Consider the following 23,544-nt stretch of genomic DNA (forward strand, 5'->3'; position numbering starts at 1 on the left):
AATATGTTTTGTATGTACCTGGTTCCTCCGGTAGGTGGCAGCACACGACAGTGAATGTAATTACGAAAGGCAAAGTTAATGCTTTCGCACTGAGGTTAGTGTACGGAAAAATATGGCACAGAAAGATTAGAAAGAGCTACATTTATTATATATTTCTTCCTGTATGTTTAGACTATTCAAGCGGCAAAATTATTAATGTAAAACTAAATGCATCTTGCAGCACAGGGTAAACCCAGTATGTACATGAATGACGTTTTGGGACATAAATAATGTAATAAAAAAAAAAAAACAATGTTAATGGCACTCTGGATTTTAAACAGCCTCCTGAATTGTAGCTGGGCGCCGCGGACAGAAGCCAAGTGGAGCCACCAGTGTGCGTCCGTACACTCATAGAAAACAATGTGTTCAAATTTTAAACATGGCCCGACAAGGCACTTCTCGTTCAAACACACAAAATACGTTAGCTTCAGTCTGCATTGTGTGTGTGTGTAAAGACTCTACCACTGAAAGTTTTATCTTATGTCTTTGTTAGTTTTTTATTCCAAACAGTCAAAATCACAAATGTGGCAAATAGTGACAGATCTCTCTTAAAGGGTTAGTGAGACAGCTCTCAGATTTCATCAAAAATATCTTAATTTGTGTTCCGAAGATGAACGAAAGTCTTACGGGGTTGGAACAACATGAGGGTGAGTAATTACTGACAGAATAGTGATTTTTTAGGGTGAACTAACCCTTTAATATGACAAAAATGGCTTTAGTCACCACATCGCATCTGGAGCTGGAGTATAGAATCAATAATGCTATTACAAGAAAGAAGCAGCAGTAAAAAATTATGTTTATAATGCTAGGACTATTGCTATGGAGCCAGATATTTAAAACAGCCTTTATCACTTACTGGTTATACTCGGCACAAGGGATAATCCTACTACCAGTGCAAAATTTCAAGTAAAATAAATCAGGTTACAAAAATATTATAATAAAAAGGAAACATTAATGAACTTACTTGTAACAATAATTATTATATCAAACCTATTGTGAATAGGTCATAAGAGCTGAAAGCCAGAGCTCTTTAGAAGATATTATTTGTAATCATCCGGTTGCACATCATAGGCCTACATCGCAAGTGTATAAAAATAAACAGAGTAAACCAAAAAACACAAAGGTATAAATCTGTTTGGCCTGTTGGATAAGGTTTGATGAATAGCAAAAATGTAACCTTTCACCTTATTTTTCCAGGTTCATTTTTTGTTAAAATAAATCAATTCAATTAAACGTTCGAAATCAAACTTCCCTGCGCCATTGTGTGTAGGGTAAGCTATTGGAGAATGAAAATTAATCCATATCACTTATCCAGCGTCCAAGATGTACATTTAAAAAAAAAAAATCAGTAATTCTTCCTAATAATTATGTTGTAAATTTGAGCAATTCATTACTATCACTTTATTCTATAAAACCTATTTCGTTTGAATTCATTTTCAGTACATTCAAATAATAAATATTTTATGTTTCGATATCTTACACCCCTAAAATGCATTCGGACTCAACTGTCCGAACAAATGAACAGACTAAGAAAACTATTTTAAATGGTATTTTAATAAGAAGAAATTAAAAATAAAATACTGTGGCATAATTTTAGGTTTAAAACCTTTCATATAAACAAATTTTATAAATACCAGTAGTTTTAAAGCTGTTGAGATAACTGAAAAACTTTTGTCCAGAAATTTGTATATTCGCAAATATCAGGGTGGCACAACTGCAAACATGGGTCATTTGAATTGACAAGGTAATAACAGTAAGAATGATAATGCAGCATCTAGCAAACCCAAATTGATCCTTGTGGCAGAGAGAAAAGGTTTGTAGATCTCTAAAAATAGATACTTTCAAGTGTGGGTAGGTTGGTACACTTTCCATGTCAGACGGTACAACCAATGTAAAACTACGAAATGCTATTTTATGATAAACTTCTTTATTCTATGTATGAAATTGCTACCATAGGCAAAAGATAATACTGTTCAATGTCAAATTAGGAAGTCTGGTGGTGCAACTGCAATGAATGTCCCTATATGAAATAAAAAACATTATTTAAGCTAAATAATACATTTAAGCTAAGACTGTCTATTATTCTTTTTTTAATCATTGTTCTAAAATGTTAGGTTTAATTAGATACTTTCATGATAATTTAAAAATAATTTTAGATGCCACTATCATATCAAATAAAGAAAAATCGGTCACACTTTATTTTAATAATAATAATAATAATTCATTACATTTATATAGCGCTTTTCTAGGCACTCAAAGCGCTTTACATAGAGGGGGAATCTCCTCAACCACCATTTTAGGTGTCTTTAACTACCATGTACTCACATATGGGTAGGTTTAAGGGTGGGTTAAGGGGTATATTCTCAATATATATGCTGCCACTTGGTAATATTATAAGAAAACATGGAATTAATTTCCACTGTTATGCTGACGACACTCAATTATATATTTCATCACGACCAGATGAAAACATTACCTCATCTAAATTGACAGAATGTCTCAAAGATATAAAATGCTGGATGACGCGTAATTTCCTGCTATTAAATTCAGATAAAACGGAGGTATTACTTATTGGTCCAAAAAACTATACACAAAACCTCTTACAATACGACTTTAATATAGAAGGATGCCCTGTTACTTTTTCCACTACAGTAAAAGACCTGGGTGTTATACTAGACCGCAACTTGTCTTTCGAAAATCATATTTCATCTGTTACAAGAACAGCCTTTTTCCACCTTAGAAACATTGCTAAATTACGTAACATGCTATCTGTTTCTGATGCAGAAAAGTTAGTTCATGCATTCATGACCTCGAGACTAGATTACTGTAATGCTTTATTAGCTGGTTGTCCTGCATCCTCAATAAACAAGCTACAGTTAGTGCAAAATGCAGCCGCTAGAGTTCTTACTAGATCAAGAAAATATGATCATATAACACCGATTTTATCATCTCTGCACTGGTTACCTATTAAGTTCCGTATCAATTACAATGTACTACTACTGACCTATAAAGCCCTTAATGGTTTAGCTCCTATGTACTTAACGGACCTTCTTTCGCCCTACAATCCACCGCGTTCTCTAAGATCACTAAATTCAAGGCTTCTGGTCATTCCTAGGATATCGAAGTCCACGAAAGGAGGGAGGGCATTCTCGCATTTAGCTCCAAAACTCTGGAATAGCCTTCCCGATACGGTCCGATGCTCTGACTCGCTGACACAGTTTAAAACTAGACTAAAGACGTGTCTCTTTAGTCAAGCATTCACATAATGCTTACCTTTTAGTCCTCTGCTATGCCATACGGAACCGTTTGCCACTGAAACTGCTTAACGCACCAGTGGGGCTCGACAGCCTTATAGACAAACGGGTCGGTCCGTATGGTTGCGGTTGGGTTGCGGAGAGTTTGGGTTGCGGAGAGTTGTGAGATTATGGTTTTCTAACACCTACTCCCGTGTAATGGAAATCATTATGAACATCAGCTATGCTAATTATTTCCCATCTGCCTTTCTGCTGTTATCTCGGGACGCTTGTCCCGAGAAAAATGGCGTTCGTAGGCTCCAGTTTGGTATCCTGCCTCTCACAGGGATTTCGGATGCCTCAACGCCTGTGATGAGAAGACCAACGCCTGTGAAGAGACGACTCAACGCCTGCGAAGAGACGACTCAACGCCGGCGATATGTTATCCCCTAAATATTACATGATTAACTAAATGTATTTTTTCCAGGTACTCTCTGATATGCACTTACTGTAAAGCTTCTTTAAAACCCTATGATTGTTAGCCAGAGGAGAACTGGCCCCTGACTAGCCTGGGTTCTCCCAAGGTTTTTTTCTCCATCCAATCTGATGGAGTTTTGGTTCCTTGCCACTGTCGCCTTGCTTTTGGCTTGCTTAGTTGGGGATATTTAATATTCAACAATATTATTGAACTGTGTTGTACTACTTTCATGTTATCACTGTGAAGCTGCTTTGATGCAATCTGTATTGTGAAAAGCGCTATATAAATAAATGTGACTTGACTTGACTTGACTTAAAGGAAGGCTCAGTGTAATTATAGACTGTGCTGAAGGTACGCATCAAAGTCAGGCAACACAAACCTGATTAATGACTTGAAACAATATCATCTGTTAGCACATGCAGAAACGAAAATAAATTATTTTTTCTATTAAAGAGATTTATTTTAAGGAAAAATGATTGGAAAAGTGTAAAGAATTCAAAAATGTGAAGTGTTTGTCATGTTTTAATTAATTAATGGTCTGGTTTCTACAAATGTCACTTAAGCCCTATTCGGACAGGATTAACAAGGGTAGATGGAGTAATGTAATTTTACGACAGGACGTCTGCAATAATAATGGCCAATTCGCATGGGATAAGATATCTCAGTAAAACCAGCAGAAGTGGGAGGAGTAACTCGATTTGTGCCCCCCGTCACCCTCCTGTTGTCATGCGTGTATTACGTTGCTTTCTGATATCACGTGCGCAAACACATATAACCTATATTTATATATATAAAAAAGAGTTATGTCCGGTCGAACGATGTTTTAATTAAATTCAGATTGGATTACGTTGGTAATAGGCACTGACCTAACACTAAAAGATGTTTCGCGCCTCTAACAAGTTCTTTAGATCTTTTTTTTTTATCTAAACAGGAAATGACAGCATATTTACGTACATTTACAGCGGGTCTATTCACACGGGATTAGTATTACCTGAGGTAATTTTTCCGGACTTTTTTACAGAAGGTAAAACTCGCTGTAATCTTTATTGACAATGTCCGTAATGATTACTGAGATGCCACAATCAGACAGGACTAAAATCACAGAAGCTCTGGTAATAATTACTTTACCCCACCTCTCCAAGTAAAACTAGTACCGTCCAAATAGGGCTTTAGGAACAAAAATCTGCCTTTAAATTTGAAAGAGGTAAAGATTTTGACATTTACCGTGAGAATTATCGTTATCGACTGATATGAAAAAAATGTACCATGATATTTTTTTTGGCCATATCACCCAGCACTAAGCAGCATCAAATATTAAACAATCGTCCACCAAAGACAGGATATGCAGACAATGGCTGTTATAATGGCTCCATGTAGATATCTGCCTCCTAATTCTTGCCTAAGAACATTTTCTTAAAAAGACGTGCTTAAAGACATGAACAGTAAATGAACAAAAAAAAGAAAAGTTTGGTAGTTAACATTTGAAGTGGAAACTTTTCATCAAAGTTATACATGCATTTTGAACAATACTCGTTCTTGTCTTAGGACAGCTTTGATGAACTTTTTTGATCCACTTCAAATGTTTACTACTGTATATAAGAGTCAATGCAGTTCTATTGTCAAAGTTTTTATCTTAGACTGTGCCGGCAAATTTAGACATTCAGGAAGTTAACATAATGTAGGATTTACCATGTATTTGTTTGTGATTGGATCAATTTAGACCACATGCTAATGCTAGGTGTAATTGTTTGTGTATGTGCACTGATTGTACCATTAATGATAACTACTGATATAACATTATACTGGCCAGAGCTGCGTTTCCGAAAAGCATTGTAAGCCTGGCACATGTGGTCTACTTCAATCTACTTAGGCTTATAATGCTTTTGCAAAATGCAGCCCAGGTTGTTTAAATCAGACGATGTGTGGGCAATGCATTTGGGGATAATAGGTGTTAGTTGATAATCATTAATGGCTGGCCGATTAACAGTAGTGTTATGAACTGAAAGTTTAAAAGTTTCCATTCTAACAACGTATTTGCTTACATTTACCTGTATTTAGGGGACAATAGAACAAACAAATGAAGAGTCAACATTGGGAGCACACTAGGGAATATATAAAAAATATTGATATTGAATATAATAATTTTGAAAAAAGGAGATATACATATTTAATTTTATCTCCCAGCCTTAGGTGAAACGCCTCTTCAAAAAAAGAAAAGAGAAAAAAAGGGAAACCAGAAATCTGTCACGTATTTTGAACTTCTATTTACCCCTAAGTGAAGAACAAAAAAAAGAACTTCGCCATGTGTATATCGGAGCCTTAATTCTTCATCATTGCCTCTTTAGCTCATCCCACTTACGCATTATATGGACAGACCAAAGAACTACTACAACAGACTGCTCATTTAAAGGGGTCATGAATTGAGAAATCAAATTTTCCTTGATCTTTTGACATAAATGAGGTCTTTGTACAATAAAAATATCCTGCAAGTTTCAGAAATCTAAACTTCCTCATTGAAGTATGACATACTAATGTGACGAAACACCGCCTCTGCAGATCATCAATGCCTACTTCAACATCATTGCCTCTTTAGCCCTGCCCAATTCGTGCATGTCATGTAGTAGTAAATATGAGAAAGAGAGATGTAAGCACAGGATTACTCCAGCAAAAAAAATGATATAGTGATGCCGTAGAGGATTGCAAGACGTTTTGCAGTGCAAAGTTGTGGGAAAACAGTCTTTGCATTGCCTTCCTTGTAGAGATGCACCGATGTATCAGCCACCGATATTTATCGGCCCGTTTTCTTTTATCAATTTACAACAATGGTTTATTATTTAACTGCGTAAAGGCACTAAACTGTTTAATGTCTGCTGTGTAATTCAAGATTGATCCAAAGTCTAATATTCCTGCTGTGCTGCTGTCTGCTTTTTAATATTGATCAAACAACAAAAGACCAAAAAAATTTATTAAATCACTCACTACTCTTGACAAAATAACTTTTGTAACTTTCATAAGGATTAATATGTACGGTATGCATAGGACCCTATGAAAACGCGGACGGAATCACGGAATTCAGTCATAAAAACGTCTCTGGTTACTGTTGTAACCTCAGTTCCCTGAGAGGCAGGAACGAGACATTGTGTAGCAACGCTGAGGGAACTCTTCCCCATCTCCAAATTTCCTGAAACCTTGTATGATAACACCAGTAAAATAACTGGCCAATTGTTGCGAATATGCAAATCACATGCAAATGCTGACGATCCCTCGGGCAGTATTAAATGCGGGGGAGCGTTTATCAAGCGGCAAACACGACGGCATATGCAGTCTCATTCCCGCCTCTCAGGGAACCGAGGTTACAACAGTAACCGGAGACATTCCCTTTTAAAAGCGGTCACTTCGACATTGCGTAGCAACGCTGCGGGAACGGTGTACAATTCCGGCGTGAGTAGCGATGATCAGCCCACCAATCACAGAGTAGAATAGCACACAATTCAACAAACAGTGATGCCGCAAGGAGTGCTTACAGCTGGTAAGTGGACTTAAACCAATGAACTGCAAGCTCAGGTACACCAATGTCAGATCAGATCAGCTCAAGAGAGCAGGCTGCACTGAATACAAAGTAGTAGAGTAGAAAGAGACTTATGCTGCGTTCACACCAAACGCGACTAGAGTGTCTGGCACGAGTGATTTACATGTTGTCAATGTAAACGCGTCACGCGGCGCGAATGAGGCGTTTAGCGCGGCGGATTACACGAATTGAGCGTCTGGCGCGATACGCACGAGTGATTTTATTTGGTGCTTTTTGTGCATTCACACGTTTGACGCGAATTCGCGTCTGACGTCAGAGTTGAAAAATCTGAACTTCGGCGTCAGTTCGCGCCGTGTTGACCAATCAGGAGCCTGCTTGCTGCTGTCACATGGTGAAGTGACGTGATAAATGGGGGCAGGTCCACTTTTCAGTTAATAATGACATTTTATATGTTTGGCCTCAAATTATTTTGTAATATGACTAAATACCTGGTGTGGTTCTAATGCACAACAAAGCAAATATTTTATCACATAAAAACTTGATTTCAATATACACTCACCTAAAGGATTATTAGGAACACCATACTAATACTGTGTGCTGAAGGTGCTGAAAGCATTCTTTAGAAATGTTGGCCCATATTGATAGGATAGCATCTTGCAGTTGATGGAGATTTGTGGGATGCACATCCAGGGCACGAAGCTCCCGTTCCACCACATCCCAAATATGCTCTATTGGGTTGAGATCTGGTGACTGTGGGGGCCATTTTAGTGCAGTGAACTCATTGTCATGTTCAAGAAACCAATTTGAAAGGATTCGAGCTTTGTGACATGGTGCATTATCCTGCTGGAAGTAGCCATCAGAGGATGGGTACATGGTGGCCATAAAGGGATGGACATGGTCAGAAACAATGCTCAGATAGGCCGTGGCATTTAAACGATGCCCAATTGGCACTAAGGGGCCTAAAGTGTGCCAAGAAAACATCCCCCACACCATCACACCACCACCACCAGCCTGCACAGTGGTAACAAGGCATGATGGATCCATGTTCTCATTCTGTTTACGCCACATTCTGACTCTACCACATCTGAATGTCTCAACAGAAATCGAGACTCAGACCAGGCAACATTTTTCCAGTCTCCAACTGTCCAAATTTGGTGAGCTCTTGCAAATTGTAACCTCTTTTTCCTATTTGTAGTGGAGATGAGTGGTACCCGGTGGGGTCTTCTGCTGTTGTAGCCCATCCGCCTCAAGGTTGTGCGTGTTGTGGCTTCACAAATGCTTTGCTGCATACCTCGGTTGTAACGAGTGGTTATTTCAGTCAAAGTTGCTCTTCTATCAGCTTGAATCAGTCGGCCCATTCTCCTCTGACCTCTAGCATCAACAAGGCATTTTCACCCACAGGACTGCCAAAAACTGGATGTTTTTCCCTTTTCACACCATTCTTTGTAAACCTTAGAAATGGTTGTGCGTGAAAATCCCAGTAACTGCGCAGATTGTGAAATACTCAGACCGGCCCTTCTGGCACCAACAACCATGCCACGCTCAAAATTGCTTAAATCACCTTTCTTTCCCATTCTGACATTCAGTTTGGAGTTCAGGAGATTGTCTTGACCAGGACCACACCCCTAAATGCATTGAAGCAACTGCCATGTGATTGGCTGATTAGATAATTGCATTAATGAGAAATTGAACAGGTGTTCCTAATAATCCTTTAGGTGAGTGTATGAGACGCATTCATTTTGTATCGAATGCTATTTATTCCATATCTAATCTAGATTAAATAAAACATTATTACTCTAATGTAAAGACAACCAACACACTTTAGTGCACAAGAACATAGTTCGTGTCTGGACAGTGTTGTGTGAGAAAAAGAAAAAAAAATAACAGGACAGGTTAATCACTTTTGGAGGCTGGCTCCATTTATCATCAAAACAAAAATAAATGACAGATTAGGTGGGTGAGGGCGAGGGTGATCCTCGCTCCGATGCGGGACAACAGGTCATCAAACTGGGCGGAAGTACCGCTGAAAGCGGCCGTCATCCAGGCACAGATCCTGGATCAAATGGTGAAACTTGCCAAACTGGGAACGCCTCCGGAGGGTCTGGTCTGGTGGACCAAAGTACGGCGACGATGACCCCTACTCCGCTATTCTGCTCTCCAGAGCAAATACAGAGTGGAGACTTTCTCGATGAATGCTCGATCAACATCAGCCATCTTGCAAACAGACAACCGCCTAGCACTTGCCCCTCCCACAAGAAGCGGATTTCGCCTCAGACGCACATCAATTTCGCTTCAAACTTTTGCTTTTTACCCGCGTCCTATTCGCTCTGGACGCGCGAATAGATTCAAAAATGTTCAAGCGTCCAACTAGACACGATAGATGAAAAATTTACGCTCTATTTGCGTTTGGAGTGAACGCAGCATTAGGCATATAACCCGGTCTCGGCCGGAGAGTAACACTGCAGTCACCGGGTCCAACGCAGTGCCCACAGTCGGACTCAGAGAAAGCAGCCTCAGCGTGGGCCACGCAAAGTCGACAGAAGGAACCATCGGATGCGGTGAAGTATTTTTTTGTGTCCGTCTTCAACGATGGCAGCGTGAAGCAAAAGAATCTGACGCAAATGTTGCTCCCCCGCATTTTATACTGCCCGAGGGATCGTCACCATTTGCATGCGATTTGCATATTTGCGACAATTGGCCGGTTATTTTACTGGCATTATCCTATAAGGTTTCAGGAATTTTGGAGAAGGGGAAGAGTTGCCTCAGCATTACTACGCAATGTCGAAGTGACTGCTTTCGAAAGGGAACGGAATTTACTGTAAACGCGGAATGTTAATGAATTGATCAACGTTTTGATGAATAAATAAAAAGTAGGTCAGTACACTAAAATCAAATCTCGATTTAGACTAGTGTCTGTGAATATTGAGCCGCAAAAAGAGTATTTAAATATGAATCCTGCATGTTCTGCATGAATGAATGGCGCAGAGGTGCGGTTTCATTTACCTCACACACACACACTGAAGCACACGTGACGCTCACTGTTTTTCAGCCTCTGCCGCCTCACTATGAGGACATGAATGCATGAACTTCATCTCCAGTCACTTTGTGAGCATTTTACCATTTCTTTTGAGAAAATCTATCGTCATATAAACGCACAGAAACTAGGTCTTCACGGCAACCCGCCAAAATCAAAGTTCAGTTTAACTTGTAATTGTGACAGAAATATATTAGTTTTTACAGTAGAATTTAGCTACGTTCTCAATGTAATAATAATATTTATTCATATTTATTTCATATGTATCTTTGTTCTGTTGTTTTATGTAGGCCTGCTGAATGCTAAATAGATCCAATCCATGTTCATTAGAAATAATTTGATGATGCAGCAATAAACTAGCTAGTATAACTTAATGCATGGTTCCTTTGAACTTTGCGGGTTTAAAACGTGATCAAAACACTATCTATATTTTAATAACAAAAGTTAAAAAAAGAGAGCAAGTGAAAAATATTGGTATCGGACTCGGACAATAATTGTTTGTTAAAGTCAGTATCGGCCCCCAAAAATCCTATCGCTGCACTACCTAAGCAAGGATGAACTATTTTTAACAAAGTTCCAGATTGCATCAGTAAAGACACTTGGTCTGTTCGCTTCATTCTTAAATGAGAGAAATTTTGACAGGCTTTTCAGAGACTAAAAGATGATGCAGTGCAGACTATATTGGAACCAACAGTGATGTGAGTAGCAATGTTTTTACCATGTGTAACTATTGCTTTGTCTGTTACAGATCGTTTGATATGTACTCATGAATATAAGAATGACGGTGCGACAAACAATGGTACATTCATTCATACTTTTATACAAAACCGCAAGTTATCCTGTCAACTATAACTGTGGTAACTCCAAATACTTCAACTTTATTTGTCACTACAATATGTAATATGCATAAATGTTACACAGTTGGCAAATGTTTCTATGAACAAGATAAACACCTTTCTGTAGTGTCTTCGTTTTAAGACTAATATAATGTAATAACATACAATACTACCTCACAAATACATAATGAATAAATATAAATAAAGATGATTACCAAGCTGTCGCAGACTGCAGTATCCTTGGTATTTGAGGAGTAGGTTCGTCTTCTGATTCGGGTTTAGACTCTGGCTCCAACATGTATGGCGAACATCGGAAGTTTTCAAAACAATTCCACACGTGTAGTGGGGACGTTGAAAATTATTTTAATATGCAAAACTGTTACCCAATCAAACCAGTGGGCAGTTACTTCCAAGTCTTGAATGCGGCACGCCTATCAAAACGGAGTGTTTCAAAAAGAGGGTCAAAAACAGGATAGAAAATAACCTATTACTTCTAAATTAGGATGTTATTTTTGTGGGGGTTTTTTATGTAAAAATCTTGCTAACATTATAATTGGACCTCAAAGAACATTATCTTTTTTTTTTTTAAATGCAGTTCATGACCCCTTTAAGTGTTCAAATAAGAGGGCTTAAATCAGGGTAGAATATGGCTTTTTATTTCTATATCATATTTTTGATGTAAAAATGCTATTAACAAAAATGCAGCTCAGGAAACAAGATTTAAAAATGCAGTTCATTACCCCTTAATGTATCTACATACACTTAAGAAACTTAAATATTGATATTTTCACTTTTTGTCTATTTTAACATTTTCCAAAACAACACTGGACCCCATTAACGTTTTATTGTATGGACAAAAAAATGTGACATTTGCATACAGGAAACAAATGCATACAGGTGATGATAAAAATGTCATTTTTGGGTGAACCATCACTTTACAGCAAATTATTGTGTTAGAAAGACATGCAACGATTGTACTTAATTAAAAAGTTTATGGCAGCAGCACCTGTGATGCTAAATTCTATCTACTCGTTACTATACTCATAACATAAAAAGAAAAAAAGAAAACAGACATTGTTATTGGTTATATAAGCTGCTTCAAAGTTAATGAGAGAATGGAGAAGTGGGAATTTGGCAGCGAATACTGGGTTGAACTGAGCCAAGGCACAAGCATCTGCTCTGGTGTCTCCGTCCCTGTTGCGGGAAGAATGTGGCTGTAGATCTACAGATGGATGACATGGAAGCAAGGTCAAGCAACTGCTAGAGATAGAGATGTCTAAGATGTTCTTTATAGGCAATGCATGTACACGTGTAAGTTATATGCACAGGCAACTTCAAGTAAACCAACTGGAGGTTAACTTCCTCCTGAAAAGTGTAAACCAGGAATGTTTAAGACAGCACGTGGAGAAGTTCAGTCCAGCCATGGTCCAAACATGGCACTCTGAATGCGAGACTCGTCAGGGCTTGAATTTCGGTGTGGGTTTGGCGCATACTTTTAATCATTCGATTAAATTCATCATTCATCATTAATCATTCGAGGTCTCGCACTTATGATGCGAGAAATTCCCGCAAACATTTAATCACATTAGCATGTAGGTTGTATGAGTAAATGAATCCAAACAGATTATAAAATCAAATCAGTCATTTTAACTTAACTTTCTGTGAGACGTAATTTTACAAACAGTGAGAGTGATTCAGCGGTGCTGCCTCTTTTCTCTCTCTCGCTGTCGCTCTCAAAATGAGCTGCGTCAAGCGCGCTGCAGACGGAGATACCAGACTCTCGAGTGTCTGGAGTCGGGACAGTTGACGGAATTGCCACTTGCACAATTGGGCAAAGATTTTAAGTCTTATCAATTTACACATTCAAGCGATTTTAAACTACTCAGTACTTGCGCTCTCTCTGAAAGATGGTTTTCTCTGCGCACATACATGAGGCAGCATCACAAACAGCTTGCGAGTAACAAAACTGAGAACGGATTAGGTTATAGCTCTTTAACGGTCAAAACACAAAAATGTCAAAATTCTGGTCTTGGTGAGTATCCTCGTAAACATTAAAATCATTCAAATATTAAACATCCTCCATTATGTCTTAAACATATTTATGACTTCTAAACTTAAGAAGTTGATAAAGAATACGTAACATGGATCCATGCACTAGATCTTAAAGTGACAGCAGCAGTGTCTGTCATTAATGTTGATAAAACAACAAAATATAGCGACTGAATGGTAAGGAATCCTATGCATTTAATTTATACATGACTAAGAGACTATCCAGTGTTATTTTAAATTTGATTTCTTTTTATTCAGTTTCTTTATTATATCTGTACCCGATACTAGTGTTATACCTACCTCAAAATCTCTCTTTTTTTCACTTGTGTCTTTGTTTTATTGTATTTATTTGTGCAACTTTTTTCAATTTAATTCAAAGATTGAAATCAAGCTTCCTTGTGTTGTTTAAACTCTTGAGCAACAAAATTACCCCATTGTAAAAACAGAAATACAATGAGTGAGCAAACATTTAGGTGAGATAAATGTACTTAAAATGTATTTATTTTTTAAATAAAAAATTTAAGAGTACATTGCTGCATTCATCTTTCCCTCAATCCTGACTAGTCTCCCAGTTCCTGCTGCTGAAAAACATCCCCACAGCATGATGCTGCCACCACCATGCTTCGCTGTAAGGATGCTATTGGCCAGGTGATGAGCGGTGCCTAGTTTCCTCCAGACATGACGCATGCCATTCAGGCCAAAGAGTTCAATATTTGTTTCATCAGACCAGAGAATTTTGTCCTTCAGGTGCCTTTTGGCAAACTCCAGGCGGGCTGTCATGTGCCTTTTACTGAGGAGTGGCTTCCGTCTGGCCACTCTACCATACAGGCCTGATTGGTGGAGTGCTGCAGAGATGGTTGTTCTTCTGGAAGGTTCTCCTCTCTCCACAGAGAAAAGATGGAGCTCTGTCAGATTGACCATCTTGGTCACCTCCCTGACTAAGGCCCTACCCCCCGATCGCTCAGTTTGGTCGAGCGGCCAGCTTCCATTTACGGATGATGGAGGCCACTGTGCTCATTGGGACCTTCAATGCTGCAGACATTTTTCTGTACCCTCCCCCAGATCTGTGACTCGATACAATCCTGTCTCGGAGGTCTACAGACAATTCCTTGGACTTCGTGGCTTGGTTTGTGCTCTGACATGCACTGTTAACTGTGGGACCTTACATAGACAGGTGTGTGCCTTTCCAAATCATGTCCAAATCAACTGAATCTACCACAGGTGGACTCCAATCAAGTTGTAGAAACATCAAGGCTGATCAGTGGAAACAGGATGCACCTGAGCTCAATTTTGAGTGTCATGGCAAAGGCTGTGAATGCATATGTACATGTGATTTTTTTCATTTTTTATTAATTTGCAAAGATTTCAAACAAACTTCTTTCACGTTGTCATTATGGGGTACTGTTTGTAGAATTTTGAGGGAAATAATGAATTTAATCCATTTAGGAATAAGGCTGTAACATAACATGTGGAAAAGGTGAAGCGCTGTGAATACTTTCCGGATGCACTGTATGATTTGAAAAAAAAAACACTGCTAGATTATGATGCATCAATGTTATCGAAAAAGAAATTTCTAAAAGGAATTGGTAAAGCTGAAGAGTAAATGATCTCCAGTAAACTGAAGCCCGTTCTATGACATCCTATGAAATTAATAATCAGATATCCTAGATACATAACAAACATAACATTAGGGATGGGCATTTTTCAAAAATATTGCATTCGAATATTCGTTTATTTAAATGACGTTAAACGAAAAAGACGTTATTTTTTAAGATTATTTTTTTTTTACGTTTTTGTCACCATTTCTGAACGAGTTTACAATTAGGCAATATACACAACAAGCTTACAATATATGTTAAAGTTTTCTTTTAGTTGAAAACATTAAACAGTAGGCCTATGTGTAAACAAAAAATATAAAAAACAAAAGCATTAATAAAAGCATGCTCAAGCAGTGCGAATGGAAAAAAACGCCTAATAAAGCAGATTGCGCCGGATATCGTACAGAACGTACACACACTCGAGTTAGCATATGATTATCGTGTTTATATTGTTTCACGTTTATGTTGAGAAAAACAATAATATCCACATGCAGGGGCGCCGCCAGCAATTTATGCTCGAGTGAGAAAAAGTGCTGCGCTGACAGACGCTTCAGAGACACAAAGATATCGATGTTCTAAGTTTCTAACAGCACTTTGTATTTTCTGTTCTTAAACCGGTCTCCCTCAAAGAAACTTAAAGGAAGTATATGTCTCAAAATCATTTTGGTATTAGATAAGTTATCTCGGATCACGCGGGGTCCAGCTGCGCTTACCTGCAGTCGTGAATGCTCCTTTGCGAGGCAGACGACAACATTGTGATCAAATACACACAACTTGTTAACACACTCCACAGCGCCAGCCAGTGCATTTAATTATAATTGCGAGTTAGTGCTTGGGATTTATCATGGATTCACTGCATTTACGGCCAGCAAAGCAACGTGGTAAAATTCGAATAGTATTTTATTTTTCGAATAATACTTACAGATCGAATATTCGTGCACACCCCTACATAACATTACCACTAGCATCTGCACAAAAGGACACGTATGCACATGTGAACTCGGGTGTGCTAGTTTTTTTTAGTCTATGGTTTGAAAGGTAAACTCTGGATGCGCTCTTCCCTTAACAGCAGCACTGATACACGGGCAACTAAACCACAGAGAATTTACAACATTCTATCACAATCCTGTTCTCATTATAATGCTATATATAGCGTGTATATTGGCACTGCACAATTTTATTTTTCATGATAGAAAGTGATCACAGTCACTGCGTGTTTTTCGAAGCCATAACGAGAAACAACTTTAAATAAAACAAGTTTACTGTTAAAAAATGAGGAAAAAATAACAGTGCTGCATAATTAATATCAATGATTTTGACCATCTCAAACAACACAATCAGTGTCGATAATGCATTTGAGCTCAAAATTAATGAATGGTCGGTAAACTGCAGTGTTTTGCTAGCTGGTTATTAAACTCAACCAAATGTGTCTTATATTTGAGAATAATCAGATATAGACAACAAAAGTAATCTTACAACTCACATCTGCTAAAAAAGGATGCTAATGCACACATGAACTTGACCGTGCTAGTCTGATGTGTAACTCTTGTTGTGGATGTGGTGTTCCTTTGCGCTGAAAAACTAAAGCACAGAGAATTTACAACATTCTATTACAATCCTGTTCTCATCATAATGTTATGTATATGATAGTTTGGCGCTGCACATCTTGCACTTCACTGCATTTCATGATCAAAGTGATTCCAGGCATCACTGCAGTGTACGCTTTCAAATCCAGTTTCACTTTATTTCGCTAACAAATCAGATCTCAGGAACCGCTCCAAATGCTTCAATAAAAAAAATATATCTCTTTTTTTCTGATCGGTTAAAGTCAGGGTGATCATCGTTTTCATGATCGATCGTCGCTGTCACATACGAGTTCGAGTACTCTTGCCCATCCCTAGTTGATACTGATTTTGCCAGGATCGGACAAATTGCCTGTCTGACATTTTGAAATTTGTCATAAATTGTGATATTTTCTTAAAAGCTTTGACCTTTTGGCACAAAAGTTTTTCAGTAGATATAAGGCTTTTTACAGAAAAGCTTTTGGAAACATTGTCAAATTAGTTTTCTTAGTGCCATAACCTTCCTTGATTTATGCCGATTCTGATGTTATATCAAATGTCAGAGTACTTATGGTACATAATCTTAGTCAGAAGTTGATATGTCAGAAATCGAGTATTAAATAAAAATAATTGTATTTTATAGTACAACTGTAAAATTTCAATACTAATATTTACCTTTTAATTTCTTCATTTACAGATATTAAACCATTCAGCTTATATTTTGGAGGAAAACTGCAGGGATTCTTTAAAGAGCAACGTGCAGGTTGGACACCCCTATATAGCATAGTGTATATGTTGATGACAACTAGATTTTCTGAACTGGAGTAATATATATTTAGCCATTAACAATATTTTGAGATAAATTGTGATAAAATAACTTCCGCGTCTATAAAGCACTAACCGGAAGTGACGATGGGCGAGGGAGTCTGGTCAAGTTCAAGCTCAGGTTACAATGGATGTGAATGAAGAAACCGAGTTCTCCGATGTAGACGAGCATGCCTATGGCCCACAGGTAGGGATGGGGCCGGGCCGGGCCAATCCGATCCAGTATCGGGACCGATACCAGCGTAATTCATGTATCGGATTTTCCCGATCCAACCTGCGGAGATATCCGATATCCTGCTGAAATGACTCCAGAAGTGATTCCCGCCGGCTAGTCTGCTAGCTGGCTGCAAACTAGGGGTGTGCAAAAAAATCGATTCACATTTGAATCGCGATTCAATCTTTACCGATTCAGAATCGATTCATAGAATTCCAAAAATCGATTCATATATATTTTTTTAATGGCGTGCAGGGGCGGAGTGGTGAGTCGGGACTTTTCCGGGTGGTCCGGTAGTGTTTCGAGGCTGTGAGGGCCGGTCTGATAAATAGTTATACATTGCAAGTTCTTGCCGCCCGCTGGTCAAACTGTGCAGCCTCTCTGCTCAACCCATAAATAAATGCATCGATCCGCAGATCTTATGTATGAGTTCTGTAGATCTTTTGAAGCGTGTCAGAGGTTACGGGTTCTAACCGCACTCGTGTATTTTTTTCTCTCTCTCATCAAAACCGAATATGTTCATCACGTTTGTGTGCATTTTATTGTGCATTGTGATTTCACCGGAGTCTCCACAACGGCGATAGATTGAAGCGCGCGTCCGAGTGAAGACTGCGCGAGCCACAGAGAACACTGTATCCATGACACTGATAGCAGCGGCAACGAGCGCGCAGCTTGTTTTCAAAAACAACAGATCTCTTATTTAATAGCGAACTAAATGAATGCTCTGCTAGTTAACTGGAGATACCCGCAAATTACGCCAATGAACGACTTCACTGGATCTAAACAAATCAATCTAACCATAGATGTTACCAGTAGGGTTCTATGACATTAGTATATATTTTTTGGAAGTTCAATGTGCCCAGTCGAGTTCACATTTCAACAGTCAACCTGGTAGCTGAAGTACTCCTTAAACCACATTTAGCATAATTGTTTGTTTGATCTGACTACAGCACTTTAAAGCTAAATGTAAAAGCTTTCTATTTAAGTTTTATTTTAAACTTGAATTAAATGTATTTGAAAGCTGGCCAAAGCTTGGCACTTTGCACTTTTTAGTTGCAATTTTTTTTTTTTTGTATGAAGACATATAAAGTAATATCAAACTACATTTAATTTGTTGTGTTTCTTTTCTTTTAAATTATGTCTACTGCAATCAATCACATAGGAAAAAGTAAACTACATTTATATACTGCAAATCGTTTTTTGAATCGAGAATCGTTTTTGAATCGAATCTTGAGACAAAAAATCGGTATCGAATCGTGACATTTTCTCAATCGTGCACCCCTACTGCAAACTGTGGAATGGATTTCCTGAACGGAGGCGCGGCTCAATGAGACACAGAGACCCCCTCTCAGGAAATCCATTCCGCAGTTTGCAGCCAGCAAGCAGGATAGCATTGAGCTGCCAACATGTTCGATGTGTGTAAATACACTGGAAACACCGCAGAGCAAGACAGCAAAATGCAATGTTTGCAAAGCCGTATTAATTAAACCATCTGTCTGTGATGCAAAAAATCTCCAGGTCTATCATTCTCTGGAGAGAAATGTGCGCTACAAACGACCGAGTGTGTGGTGACAGACGCGGCAGTGAAGTCTGCTCTCTTCACCTGCACAAAACGCACCCAAGAACGAAAAGCCTTGTTTTTCCTAGAAGGAAAATGATGGACACAATGTCCTGACAGACTGGAATTCGTGCAACCAGCACAAACACAATAATTTACCATTATGGCATCTCTAAAACTCGATCTAAAACTTTCTCTGTCTCTCACTACCGCTCTAACTACAGCTGAACGCGAGCTATTATTTGCCTTGGCCTACGTCATATGACGCGTTGCTAGCGGGAACGGCGTATTCCAGAGCCTAGCACATTTTCATCAATTTCTACATCAAATGAGATTTCATTAGTAATTTCTACACATGTGTTTTTAAAATACCTCTTCAGACAATATCAAGTATTAATTCAGTTATAAATTCAACCTGCACGTTGCTCTTTAAAGCAGGAGAAGCCAACCCTGCTCCTGGAGGGTTACTTTCCTTCAGACTTCAGTTCCAACCCTCCTCCAACACACTAACCTGCTATACCTTGAACACCTTGATTAACTGGCTCAGGTGTGTTTGATTAGGGTTGGAGCTAAACTCTACAAGATGGTAGCCCTCGAAGAGCAGGGTTGGAGACCACTGCCTTAGGGCGGTTTCACACTTCGATTGCCTGTTCTGAACCAGAGTTCGATTGCTCCCCCCTTCCCCCTGCCCCCGATGGACTTTGTTCACATTATATTATTTGTATCCGAACCACGGTACGCTTGCGTCATCAAGCTGCAGCTGGCGCGTAATCGTGTTGCTTGGTAACCGGCGCCGCTATGAATGAAAAGGCGTCAAAATGGATAGAATTGCTCGCTTCACATTTGTTCTTTTTTTTAACCTTTGGTATTGTTTTTAAAGAAAAGATACAGAAACACACTTGGGTATGTCTGCCGCAAAAGTACTAAAATCTTTCCAAAGACAGCTGGCTGTCCGCCGAAGGCAATTTTTGCGAAGGCAAGCATAAATCATCTCTCTGCTTGCAGTGCGTCAATCCCGCTTTTCGTCAAGGTAAGTGTATACACACACACACACACGCACTGATGACTGTCCTGTCGACCACATTATACGTCATCAATAGCAGTTCACTTCCGCGATTTGGTACGATTGCGACTCGAGTATGGTTCACGAGTGCCCACCCGAGTTTGGAAGACAGCATTCACATCATCCAAATGAACCGAACGCTGACGTCATTCGAACCCAGGTGCGCACCAAAAGTGCTAGTGTGAAAGCGCCCTTAAAGTGTCATGAAGCCCCCCAGTTTCAGCACTTTCAGCACTGGTTCACACCTCAAATCTCAAAAAGACTCAAGAAATGGACGTCTAAAGCTGTGGAGTGGTGATAGTGTAGAGGGGGAGAGGAGGGGGCAGGGGTCTCCAAAACTGCTCTTTTATTATTTTATATTTTATCATTTTAGTGTAGAGGGGGAGAACAACCATGAAAACACAGATCTACAAGTTCTACAACACACTGTTACATTTATACATTTACTTCATAGACATCCTTCTCTGATATATCCATTCTGTTCTGTTTGCTCTGGTGTAGGTGTTTCTTTGTCAAGCACTGTACACGCTGCGTGGTATCGTTGTTGGTATAGGACGGGGCTGTTCAATTCTGCTCCTGGAGGGACACTGTCCTGGAGAGTTTAGCTCCAACCCCAATTAAACACACCTGAAGCAACTAATCAAGATCTTATTAGGCATACTAGAAATTTCCAGGTAGGTGTGTTGAGGCAAGTCGGAGCTAAACTCTTCAGGACAGTGGCCCTCCAGGACCGAGTTTGGACACCCCTGGTATACGAGCATTTTGATGTGTACGAGTGCAGTATCGGGCCCGATACTGAAATCGGTGCATCCCTATACTTAAGTATCAAAAGTAAAAAGTACTGATTGATGATTTTTTCTGCTCAAAATATGTGGAGTGAGGGAAGGGAGGGGAGTAAATTAATGTACTAGACACACAGATAGATCTTAAAGGGGTCATATAATGGAACATGCACTTTTACAAGTTGATTGTACTGAAATGTGTGTTGGCAGTGTCTGTACACAACCATCATATAATGATAAAAATCCATCCAGTGGTTTTGTTTTAATCTCCTTATATGTTTTCCCCTGTCTTAAATTAAGCCGTTCGTTTTTGTGACGTAAATAAAACGGACGCCCCTCCCACGATTGTTGATTGACAGCCGCGACAGCCGCGTTTCAACACAGACCCGCCCTCGCTAGCTGTCAATCATAGTCAGCGCGGACCGGCGTGGTCATTGTTGATATGTTGGAGCACTGTCTATGAGCAGAATGGCGTCTAAGCGATTGTGGTGTTCTGTTCTTGGGTGTAATAACGAACACAGCAGTCATTTTAATGTTCCTAAATCCAAACCACTGAAGACGCAGTGGCTGAGTTTGTTTTCGAAGGGACTATTCCCCACGAGCAACGTCAATGCTTTCATGTTTGCGCGAATCATTTCTCACCAGACTGCTTTATAAACGAGGATCAGTATAAAGCTGGTTTTGCTAAGAAGCAGCTCCTGAAGAAAGGATCGGTAGCAGATATTCGTGTTCCTGCTGAACCTCCAAAAGAACTGAAGTGAGTGTAACGTTTTATTAAACTTTATATTACTATTTATATTAATCCTTGTAAATCGCTAGCTGCATGCTTCACAATGAATGCGTCTAAGGTTTACACTCAGGGTACATTACGGCATGTTTTCTATGTATGACGTTCTCAATATAATGCATAATCCCACGTTTATACTTAACAACGCGTTATGGTTATTGTGTTACAAACGGTGTACGCCAGAGCCGGCTCTGGTGACGCATAGAACAGAGAGGCGGAGTCAGCAAAGCTCATGATCATTTAAAGTCATATACACTGAAACGGCGTGCTGAAAACAGAGCTGTTTTTTGTCCAGGTAAAATAAGTGTTTTCTTACAATACTAATGAGAATTTTTAATTAAAGTATATTACAAACTTTTAATTTAGACCCTAAAGAATCATATTAGCTTGTACAAAAATGGCATTATATGACCCCTTTAATAGGTTACAGCTCAGTCTGACATCATTATGAATTATGATTTGTCATGTAGCCAGCACTAGTGAACGAGGAAGATTATGCAGACATGTACTGATCTGCAAGACGTTTTATTTTATTACCAAAACTTGTCATACACTGATAACTATTACTACTGATAATTACTGATTTATTCAAGTGTGCAAACAAGCGAAAATAACAAAATATACCATACAGAATTGAGGAAAAACAAAGTGTGTTTTAACAAATATAAACAAACAATATAAAAACAGATGTCACTTAGGGCAAAACGTGTTAACATTTTAAGAGGAACACTATGCAAACATACTAGATTAACATAATTATTAACATCATTTGAAACTGCTACGACAGCGGGGAGGATGCGTGGGCCTTAATTTGCATTATTTTAAAGTTATGTTCAGTTTTTGCCTAAAACCTACCAAGTTCAAACAGTAAAACACAAATGTGGACATGTCCACATTCAAGCATTTCATACAATGGGCTTAAACAGCTCACCCTTTACAACAGATTTAGTTCACAAACAACTGACAGTCATGACCTAAATATGATTCTCATTTATAGTAATAAACCCTAAAATTCAGCATTAGTAACTTCGAGGATCTCCCGTTCTTGGCTCATTCTTAGTCAGACTTTTGAATTCAGTGAATTGTTTACCGGAGACTTAATCTGACCGGATCATTTGAATCAGTGAGTTGCTGACTCGAGAACAGATGCAATCGGATAGGTCCAATTCACAGATGAATTCACAGTAGGGATGTCCCGATCCGATCACGCGATCGGAAATCGGGCCCGATCATGTGGTTTCAGACTCGATCGGAATCGGACGTTACCTCCCGATCAGGACTCGGATATATGTAAATTAGGGGTGTAACAGTACATGTATTCGTAATTATTGAACCGTTTCGGTACGAGGCTTCCGGTTCGGTACGCATACAAACCGAACGATTCCTAGGACCATTTTTCCTGCAGACAAAATCCGCGCTGGCGCAATCACCACAACGTTGCGCAACATCAAATGGCAAACGTAATGAAAGCGGAACGAAACTGCGATACTCGTTATATTGTGCTTAACGGACCATTTATCAGTTCGGACCAGCAACATCTGTGCAGCGCGAGATCAAGCGACACTGTGCTAAGAGATCCAGTGAAGAAAACATTTGAATTCGCCACTGAAGTAATAACATCGCTGCGAGATCTAGTGAGAAGCATTCAAATTTCTCCGTTATTAACCGTAGATCTCTATTAGATCAAACAGTGCTGACGTGGGAACCAGGAGAAACATGTGCCGTGAATGAACATGGATTTAATGTTGCACTTCAAAACTCAAATATTATATAAATATATATTTAAATGTTATTTTTAATGTGATTACCAAAACATTATTTGTTCATCCTTCAAAGATTACCCCCATTTATAAACCTGAAAGTTTCAAGATGTAGGAAAACTCAAACTTATTTAAAAATAGCTTTTCTTTTAATAAATAGGAAATTTCTCTGGCATTTCTTTTTGCTGTATCGTACC

At 38.9% G+C, this 23,544-nt stretch overlaps 1 protein-coding gene across 1 annotated transcript in view; it reads right to left on the bottom strand.

Annotated features, from left to right (window-relative positions):
• ammecr1 (AMMECR nuclear protein 1) overlaps positions 1 to 23,544 on the bottom strand; it is a 65,493-nt gene that overhangs the window by 16,876 nt on the left and 25,073 nt on the right. The gene's annotated exons all lie outside the window — the stretch shown is intronic.

Source organism: Rhinichthys klamathensis, unplaced genomic scaffold (genome assembly GCF_029890125.1).
Source record: "Rhinichthys klamathensis goyatoka isolate OS25496 unplaced genomic scaffold, OSU_Roscu_1.1 h1tg000554l_1, whole genome shotgun sequence".
Taxonomy (NCBI): Eukaryota; Metazoa; Chordata; class Actinopteri; order Cypriniformes; family Leuciscidae; genus Rhinichthys; species Rhinichthys klamathensis.